The sequence below is a fragment of the Thermobia domestica genome, chromosome 9 (assembly GCF_964235325.1).
Source record: "Thermobia domestica chromosome 9, izTheDome1.hap1.1, whole genome shotgun sequence".
Taxonomy (NCBI): Eukaryota; Metazoa; Arthropoda; class Insecta; order Zygentoma; family Lepismatidae; genus Thermobia; species Thermobia domestica.
In genome coordinates, this window is record NC_137462.1 from 121,043,081 (window position 1) to 121,053,883 (window position 10,803).

The 10,803-nt window shown below is 36.8% G+C and overlaps 1 protein-coding gene across 4 annotated transcripts in view; it reads left to right on the forward strand.

Moving 5' to 3' along the window:
* The window catches only part of LOC145694978 (uncharacterized), a 100,892-nt gene extending 92,846 nt beyond the window's left edge, over window positions 1-8,046 (forward strand). For all 4 annotated transcript variants that reach the window (XM_081771799.1, XM_081771802.1, XM_081771800.1 and 1 more), the window contains one exon: window positions 7,465-8,046. The gene's annotated coding sequence lies outside the window, so the exon portion shown is untranslated. The remainder of the gene's footprint in view (window positions 1-7,464) is intronic.
* The last annotated feature ends 2,757 nt before the right edge of the window (window positions 8,047-10,803 follow it).

The window sequence follows — 10,803 nt, forward strand, 5'->3', positions numbered from 1 at the left end:
TGTTTTGATCACCCCCACCAAAATTAAAAAATATTCAATTTTGAGCATGTATGATACGATAACTCGGTAAGGGGAGGGGATAGGGGGTCAAAAATTTGTTTGAGGTAATTTTAGGTCAAGAGTAACCTTTTGGGTCAATAGCGACCCAATTTGGATCAAGGGTCGAGTTCACTATCTTACTAGGAAAGGCCCTTTAACCCAAACTGCCTAAGAAGCAAACTTTTATTAGGTTGCTTGCGTAAGGGGATTTAGTTTTCTGATTAATTAGAGTTCAGCATATCTTTCAGCACCGAGGCTAAGAGACGTGGACTTACAGTTTAACGTAGGATCCGAACTACGTGAGTTCTCACCGGGAACGTGCGGAATTGTTTGTTCTAGCAAGGCGTATAGCAGCCTGAGGAGCGATGTCAGGGATGGTTAGACGTTGGGTCGGGCGCTATTTACAATATTTTAGTTAAAATATATTAGTTTATCTACCGAATTCTGTTCATATATGTTTTACGGATACTTGCTTTTGCACCTTCTTTCGATGAACCTCCTATACTTCTTTTCAAATTTTTTCCGACATCACGCTAAAGAATCAGTAGAGTAATATATTAGTTACGCGGTCTTTCAGTGCTAATTTACTTCATATAAGTCAAGATAAATAACGCTCTCAATAGAAGGAAGCACAGTAGTCATGATCATCTTTATGAGCGCACTGTGCTTTGGTATGGAAGAGTGAAATGTAGTAAACGATTATTTTTGTTCTCTAAATTCCTAGTTATTACTTAATATTTCATTTGTGTCGTGTACACGAATTGCATACTTACACATTAGTACATCTATTCTTAATCGTTTCCTTTAAATATTACTATTTGTGAAATGGTGGTTTTACCTCTGAATTTTTCAAATATTGGCAACCAGATTGGAAATCTGCAGTCTAGGTTCTACTTGCTGTATTATTCAATTCACGAACTCTTTAGAAATGCGATGTAATTTTCTCAAATGATTCTGTTGACTTTTGTATGGTCAGGGAAAGTGTCGAGTAGTCAGATAATTCCATTATAGGTAAGGTAAAAATCTTTGTCCAGGACTTCTATACTAGTGTTGTGAAGGCCTGGAAAAAAACCCGGAAATTTTGGGTAAAAGGGTTTTTTACCGTTTTTCTCCCGAGCTTGGAAAAAACGGAAAATTTGGGAAGAATTGAAATTTTCGAAAATTTTACTACATTATGCTTTTAAAATGAAAAATATTTTATATTTACTGGTTTACAGTTAAGGTCATTGAGTGCTTATGTTTCTTGTATTACAATAGGGAAAATTTGTGTCAACAAATATATGTGCACCACTTCTTTAAAGTTAGCACCGTGATAGAATGGAGTTATGGCTACAAAAAGTATAAAATAAAATTAATTAAGATAGACACATTTAAATTATCTTAAACAATCTTATGAAGTTCCCGCTTATTGGCAGAGAAGTGTTGAAATAACGGGGCCAGAATTATTTTAGTTAATACCGGTATATTAAAATCAAATATATATTTTATAGAGATACATATCTTACTTATACTGTGTAAAATTTCTGGAAATTTTGAATCAATTAAAAATCTTTCCGAAATATCGGCAAAAACCCGGAAAATACTATAATTTAAAAACTATTTCTTCGCCTGATGTTAATCTAATTTGCTGTAACGTGTCTGCAGCGTATATACGATGTATTTCTCTAGTAGTATTTAAAGCAACAGGTTTTAATTTTACTTTTTAGTTTTGTGATTTCTGGTAAAAATCACTCTTTATTATTTGTATATTTTTCTAACAACTTAGAAAGAGAGATGATCTTATTTACACACACACACATATACACCGCACAAGTTTAAATTTGAGTAGCGAGAAATATATGAAAGAATTTAACATGTGAAACGTCCGATCGTTATTATTAAATACTAGCAAAATACCCGTTCTTAGCATGGGGAGAATACATTTCATTTTGAACATAAAGATCACCAAAACTGTCACCAATGAACTGGGACCCCCAAAACTATGAATTCAACACTAGCATCAGTCATTTTCAATTACTTTTACATGTCACCCTCCCCCTTTAGGAGTACTGATGGGGGATGAATTTGGATTTAAACGACATTGGAAGTCTCACTGTTCATCTCAGTGTCATCGAAAACTATGGATTCGACACTAATATTAGCTATTTTCGATCATTTTTATCATTTCGATCTTTTCCCTCTCCAAGTTGCGGCTCTGAATTTTGTTTTATACGGCATCGGAAGTGTTACTGTTTATTTCAGCGATTCCAAAACTATGGATTCAACACTAATATCGGTCATTTTTGATAATTTTTTTTATATATGTTAATCCTTCCCCCTCAATGAAGTTACGGCACTGAATTTGGATTTAAACGGTATCGGGAGTGTCAATGTTCAAGAGAAAAAGTTCATATGGACCTATGGCGAAAAGTGTATAGTTTCAGAGCTAGGGCTGTCCAAAATCGCGCAAAAGCCAAATTTCAAGAGGTCCTATTTCGAATTCCACAACCTGTGGATGGTGGTCTTTAGCAGCGTAAAGGAAGCCACGCATACACAATCCAAAAGTGCATATTTCGTCAATTTTCAATAAGTGTACAGGCCATTCCCTACAGGGTGTAATTCTCACGTATGCTCTCAATAGAATTTTCAGACATACACTGATTTCAAGGAGGGCCCAAATTAGGTAGGAGGTAAGCCTTCACAACTGTGGACATCCAATGCTTCGGGGGAAAGTCGGAAGTGTTAGGAACCAGCAGCTTCATGTCTTTTCGTGTTCTGAATAACGTGTGATGCGATGTATTTTGTGACGGTGTATTTCACGTTTTCTTCATTTATAAGCGTGAAAGAAAATATGGCAGAATGCGTTCTCGTGAGTACGAGAAACCATGCTGCTGACGATCCTTAACACTTCCAACATCGTGCCAAAGGCTTCCATTTTCACTGCTTTCAAAGCTTATAGTTTGCCTACTTCGGACCACCATAAAGTCAGAGCTTATTTCAAAATTCGGTTGATGGCATGTCTGGGAATTTCACCCTGTATGGAATACTCTGTACAGTGTACACCCATTAAGCATTAATGAAATATGCATTTTTAGATTGCGTATGTGTCACTTCCTTTACGCTGTTAAGGGCCATCATCCACAGTTTCTAGAATTCGAAATAGGACCTCTTGAAATTTGGCTTTTTTCTGCGATTTTGGACAGCCAATCTGAAACTATGCACTTTTTGCCATAGGTCCATATGAACTTTTTGTCTTATTTTAATGTAAGAAATCACCTCTCTCAGTTTGTCGGTATAGTTCGTTAACAACCTATATATATATATATATATATATCCCTCCCTTGCGCGCAATTTACGGCGCTGAATTTGGATTTAGACGGCACCGAAAGTGTTACTCTTCATCTCAGCGACCCCAAAAACTGGATTTTCGACACTAGTATCGGTCATTTTCCATCATTTATATATATATATATATATATATATATCTTCCCTTCCTCCGATTTGCGGGGATGAATTTGTATTTAAACAGCATCGAAAGTGTCACTGTTCATCTCAGCGAGCCCAAAAAATTGGTATTTGACACTAATATGGGTCATTTCCAATCATTTTTATGTATCTTTTCCTTCCTAAATTTGCGGGCCTGAATTTAGATTTAAGCGGCATCGGAAGTGTCATTGTTCATCTCAGCAACCTCAGAAACTATGGATTCGACACTTATATTGGTCATTTTCAGTATATATATATCCCCCGTTCCTTCCTCCAAATTGCACCTTCAAAGTAAAATGATTAAAACCATGCTAGGCCCGAACCCCATCTATGTTGTAAGTTTTATCGAGATCGGTCTGGTGGTTCAGATGTGGTTAAGTTACAAATATAGTCACTTTCATTTTTATGTAATTTGTCATACTAGAAAACAGGTATTTGTTTACATAGAAAATTTTGTGCATAAAATTTATATAAAAGTCTTTCTGTACAATATTAAATAATAATATGTTTTATTGTATGAGTATTAGTGAAATTTGCCTACTGCTGTCTCTTTAAAGAAGTAATTTGGTTAAAATTAACAAAATTTCACCAGATCAAACAGCACATTAGGAACTGTTTCATTCAAGAGGCCTGTTTGTTGCAACAGAAACGCTTCATAATGGTTTTTGATGTATGCAGCTGTTAAAAAGTCCTGTAATTAATGCACAACAACGAATAAACTACTAGAAAGCATATAAAGGAAATGAGTGCAGACTATTACAACAGTTTTATTTTTCGATTGCTTCTTTTTTAAATATTCCCTTAATAAAAACTTATACTTTCACGCATTTGAGGAAGAAAAAAAACGGTTCCATTACTAGTAAAATTGACCTAATACAAAGATTTTTGTTATTTTTCAAATTTTCCGGAAAGAAACCGGAAAAAAAACTTTTTTACCAACGGGTTCAAAATTTCCGGAAATTTTACAACACTGTTCTATACTCGAAGTGTTGTTATGATTTTGTAGCAGATCGTATCATCCAATACCCTTAATCTTCTAGACATTCTGTAAAAGTATATTGATTATGCCACAGAGAACGAGTTCCTTAAAATTATGTGATATTTTCCATAAGTAGAAGCTTTGCTTTGTTATAATTAAATATAAACTAATTATTTGCTGAGCAAAACTATATATTTTCATTAAAATTCAACACGTGTTACAGTTTCGCCAACTAACTCTTTGGCTTCATCAGACAGTATGTGATACAGTTGTATGTATATACGATTGTACAGTTATACTGTATCACATATTGTCTGATGAAGCCAAAGAGTTAGTTGGCGAAACTGTAACACGTGTTGAATTTTAATGAAAATATAAAGTTTTGCTCAGCAAATAATTAGTTTATATTTAAAATTATGGTTTGAATATTATTTCTGCTTTATTTTTTTAGTCTCTTTTTGGGATTTTGGAAAAAGGTGATAGCGACAGTCAGGGAAAATAATAATAATAATTTAGATAGAAAATTTTATTGTACGTTTGATAGACATCGTGATTTGATTATTTTCAATTTAATTAATGAAAAGGCAGGCAAGGAGAGCAGACATTCATTTCCATGTCGATTGCAAGTTACGATTTGTCCTGCGCTTCTCTTCTGTCACTTTGAACGAAGTCTCTTCTCATTTCCTAAACTTGAAAAAGTCTTTAGCGATAGTAGTATTCGAAACATAGCACTTTCGAGCAACTTACGTCCATCTCGATAAACAGCTTACTTAACGACTGAAGGTGAATAAGCCCTCTGCTTGATGTTGGATCCTTACAAACTAGGGATGTCTTTTCGGTAAATTGAAGACAATGAATTCTTAGAAATAGGCAGCATTCACATTCAAGTTTTAGTGCACTTTATTCATCTCCAACTTCCCCTCGTAATTGTATCCAGAGAGAGTTACAATTTCCTGCGAGAAACTTTCTCTACACTGGCGGCAAATCGTGGTACATCCTTTGCGAGAAGTGTCACAATCTGAAATTGCCTGAATGTTACCATTAGGTGTGAGATAAATATAAACATTATCTAGTGTGACAGCCGTCTTTCATTTTGACCCTCCCTCCAAATGTCTTTCTTACAGTTTGTGGCACTTTATCTTATGTCGAGTAATGTGACACCTAAGGAGGATGTAAACTCGGGTAAGTTGAGGCTGATAGTGGAAATATCTGCTGATGTATGTCACTTTGGGGTAATGGATTCCCCCTGGCCTGCCAGTCGACGAATTTCACGAAGTAGCTCAGGCGCCACTTTCACTAGTAACCTCAAATGGACTACTTTCGTTTAATGTTTCTGCATGGGTTCCATTCGTATTTGCCTGGCCACGATATCTTCAGTTGTGGTCACTCTGATAGTTAAACGTTTGGCCTACGTTAAAATTAACTTTCAGACCAATTAAGCAAAAAATATTAGTAATTGAAGCAACTCAATGGGGACGCTAAATTAAATCAACCTAAAGACCAATTAACCAAGAATAGTAGTAACCGAAGCCACTCAATGGGAACGCTAAATTAGAACGACCTTCAGACCAATTAACCAAAAATACTAGTAATTGAAGCAACTCAATGGTGACGCTAAATTAAATCAATCTTTAAACCTATTAACCAAAAATAATAGTAATTGAAGCAACTCAATAGGGACGCTAACTTAAATCAATCTTAAGACCAATTAACAAAGAATACTAGTAATTGAAGCAACTCAATAGGGACGCTAAATTAAATCGAACTTCAAACTAATTAACCAAAAAAAAAAACTAGTAATTGAAACAACTCAATAGGGACGCTAAATTAACTCAACTAACTAAACCAAAGACAATAGTACCTCAAACAGAATGAAAAATTCTCTCCTTTAAAGCAGAGAACTTAACAACCCAAGAGAAAGAAATATAAAAATAATATTTCTTCACTTACCGCAATTACGTTAACTGCTGGGCTTTCTTTTCCTTTCTTCTCAACAGAAATTACAGCAAACAATTTTTCTCAAATGGAAATAAATCCAAACGATGAATAATCAAAATGATTCAAAAAGTCCAAAGATTTCGATAACAGTAACAAGCGACGTAAAAGCAAAAACCACAAAAACAGCAATGAATTCAATTAGAATAAGTCCCTTTTAGATTTCAAACACACCCACTCAAATATGCATACAGCAACTCGTTGACGTGGCAGTACAGAAAGCACGGATGGGATTGCTTCGGTGCTGCGAAATAGCACCTCAGGCAACGTTCAATTCTATCCGGTTGTACAAAAAGTATACGTGGGAAATGAGCCATGGTATAGCTTTACCAATAACGGTTTACTTTTGTCAGCATATCGCTAGCACCAGCACAACACTCCGGCACCTGCAAGGTAAGACAAATTTGATAATGAGGCGGTTTTATGTTTCTGGCGCAACTACACAGGTAACAGCTGCGTTACAAATTCGGTTAGGTATAAACCGAATAACTTTCTGTGTTTGGAATTTATCTTACAGTTAGCCGGTTTCTGAGACAGTTTTTTTTTCTCGAAAGTAACTACAAAATGTTTACAAGTACTAACAAAGAAAGTAAGGGAAATTCTTACATATATTAAAATATTTTCATGCATAGTGCTTTTTTATAAAGTTGTTTATTTTTCTTAATATATATCGTCCTTCTCGAGACAAAGAGGCGTATCTCATTTTTTCAACTTCTCCATGAGACAAGTTGAAAGATGTTACAAGTTTATTTTATCGTGTTCTGTCAAAATTTAATTTGATCTCGTAAGTTACATAATGACACGAAGGATAATAAACTAAATTCAAAAAGAAGACGATAAAAAAAACGTCTCCTTGAAATATTAAGAAAATGAGATTACGCCCTTTTGTTTCGAGGGGAACGATATATTTAAGATACTGATAAAAGTATAATATTTAATGTCATGTTAGTTATACTTCCCTAAAGAGAATTTATTTTCTTTTTCAGAGTATTTCGCTGTTTTCTTACCAATAGAAGAGAACCAGTGTGTTTACTTGTTCTTCGTATCAGTTTTTAAAAATAACAGTTACTATTTGATTGCATTTGTATCAAGCCAGAAAAGAATAATCTATATTTTCAGTTGTTTTTTGTTGTTATTTTCAGTATATAATTAAATGTATTTCGTAGGTTACTGCTGGTTGCTAATTGTTTTAATATGAAAGAAAAGCTAATGCTCTTAGGACTACATGCATGGTTCTTTTAATTTGAAGATTCGCCTACTGTCATTGATTATGAACAGAGGATAATCAAGTATAGGTTAATTTGTTTTGAATGTTCTTTAATGTCAGTATTAGATTTTTTTTTTATCGCAAGTTAATAGACACATTTGTTTGTGAAAAGTAATTTGCTTAGAAAAGTTTTCTTTGTACTTTTCGAAAGATAAATGCTCTCTTTGACAGTACTTTATGAGAGTATTACCTGAAAACAGCGAAGAAAGAAACGTTGCTGTAGATGTGTCCAGATATTTAAAGACTGATAAATGTTAATGTTTATACACATTGAAAGTATAATACAGTGTTTTTGAAATAATAGTGAAGTTTTATTTATTAATTTTTTCCCTTGAGAACGAGAATTACGTTTAGTGTGGTAGTTAGTAGGAGGATTTTTAAAATTTCCAGACACTTCTTGTGCGTTTTTGGTAGAAGTAGAAAAATCAGTATCGAACATAAGGAAAATTGATTAGCTGGATCAGTCGGGACAGATTAATAGCTGAATCAGTCGGGATTCCATCTCTTATTGTCATAAAATAAGCACGTGACACACGTAATTCGTTCATGAAAATTGAAAAGATTGTATTGATTTGGAATAATATAGATAAGCAAATATTATTCGTTAATACAAAACATATATAGAAACCAACGGAAACCCTCCTTTCTTGAGGCTCGAAGTGACCGAAGTCTAGAAAATCTAGAAGTATAAAAGAATTTTTATATATTGCAAACCCTGGCAACAGTGGACCGTGGAACACGATATGAGCTATGCAGGAAGATTAGTGTATCTGTCGTGCATTAGCAAATGCAGGAGAAGAATGACGCACAACGAAATGAGTTTGGCGTTAAATGAGGAACAGCGTCGTAAAATAATCGTGCAATATTGGAAAGACAATCCGAATGTTAAAAAGTCAGACCTTGTGAAACACTTCCAGAGTGTGGAATATTCTAGACGAACGGTGTATAATGTGTCGAAAGTAGAGAGGGTATGAACGTGGAAAGGAAGATCGGCAGTGGACGGAACTGGAATTTAAGTGATGCCAAGGTGTTGAGACAACTTCGACGAGCTACTTCAGGTACGGTGGCAAAACCGTGCCGAGAACTTCGTAGGAAATTTCACTGTGATAAAAATACAGTGATGGATGCTTTACAGAAAATGGGAATTACCAGACGTAAAACGGAAAACTATGCCAAAGATTATGGAACAACATATTGTGGTTCAGAAACAACGTTTAAGAACTCTAGTCACCAAAACGTTCACTGCTACAAATGATGTATTGTGCATCATGGACGATGAAACCTATTTTACATTAGACGATCACGAGTGGGAGCCTAAATCGTACTACGATCTAGGAACTGGTGATGTGCCTGATTCAGTACGTTTTTCTCCGAAATCAAAATATCCACAAAAAGTGTTGCTAGGCTTGCGATGAGTGACTCTAAACCGCAGTTTTTCACCACCGGTCTTGCGCTAAACACTGGAAGATTATGTGAAATTCTGTCTGCCGAAAGTTTAACAGTTTATCAGCATGTATCATCGTGGAGACAATGTGGTGTTTTGACCAGATTTAGGTAGCTGTCACTACGCTACAGCAAGTCTTGCAGCCTGACACACTATGGTATACGCTACATACCCAAAGATCAAAATCCTCCTAATGTTCCTCAACTTCGACCAACTGAGGACTTTTAGGCAAATTTAAAGAGACAAGTGTATGCCAATAATTATCAGCCAACATCCGTTGCAGGTCTTATCCGACGGATCAGTAGATGCTTGAATGAAATTGATACATCTTGTTTCGCATCATCCATGCAAAAAGTTCCCCGCATTTGTCGCAAAGCCAGCAGATATAACGTAAATGTGTTTGTACATTAAAGTTCAGTTGTCATTCTTGTTTATCAATCAGAGAACACAATAAAATTGCGGATGTTCAGTGTGTAAAACGGATTATAATTTTGTGCATTTTTTTACCATACGTTATATATATACAGATGGTGGTCAGAAAAATGGAAACACCTGTAGTTGGCAACACGTCAGATGTATGGGTTGGCAGTGGTGTCGTGGCTTTCGCAGCGCCGGACCGCTGGTGGTGGTGTGTTAGGTCGGTCTCCATACTACGTCAGGCGCAGTGGAACAGCAGTGCCCAGTGGCTACAGCAGACGGAGGTAGTGTAAAATGGGAGACACCTCAGATTTTCAAAGAGGGCAAATTGTTGGTGCGCGGTTATGTGGAGTGAGTGTGACGGCAGTGGCTACTGTGTTAGGTGTGTCGCGTGGGACAGTGTTGAAGGTGATGACGGCCTACACAACACACGGGAAAACCACATCGGGGAAGCGAAACAGTGGGCGGAAGAAAATCATGAGTGACAGGTCACGCCGGGTATTAAAGCGTATTGTCACGCAGAACCGTCGTGCCACTGTGGAGCAAGTGACTGAGGAACTCAATCAGCACCTCCCTCACCCTGTTTCGACAATCACAGTCCGCCGCGAATTAATTACATAAACTTACGGGGTCGTGTTGCACGGGCCACACCGCTCATCAGGGACCATAACGCTTTCGCACGCCGCAAATGGTGCCGCGACCATGCAACTTGGACCGTTGAGGACTGGAAACTTGTGATATGGTCGGATGAGTCATCGTTCACTCTATTCCCAACCACGGGCCGTGTTTTATGTGTGGAGAACGTCCAAAGAATCTTATGATCTGCAGTGTCTCCGCCCAACTGTGAAACATGGCGGCGGCTCGGTGATGCTGTGGGCCGCCATATCATGGTTTTCGTTGGGTCCTGTGGTCACACTTAGCGGACGAATCACTGCCAACGATTATGTCGCAATTTTAGGAGACCACTTGCATCCTATGGTCCGGATGTTGTTCCCGGACAATGACGCCATCTTCCAGGATGATAATGCACCCATTCAGACAGCTGGCGTTGTTGCAGCGTGGTTTGAGGAACATCGGGATGAAGTGCAACACCTCCACTGGCCCGCCCAATCCCCAGATCTCAACATAATTGAACATCTGTGGTCCGTCTTGGAAACACGACTCCGGCGACGATTTCCACCTCCATCCTTTCTCACA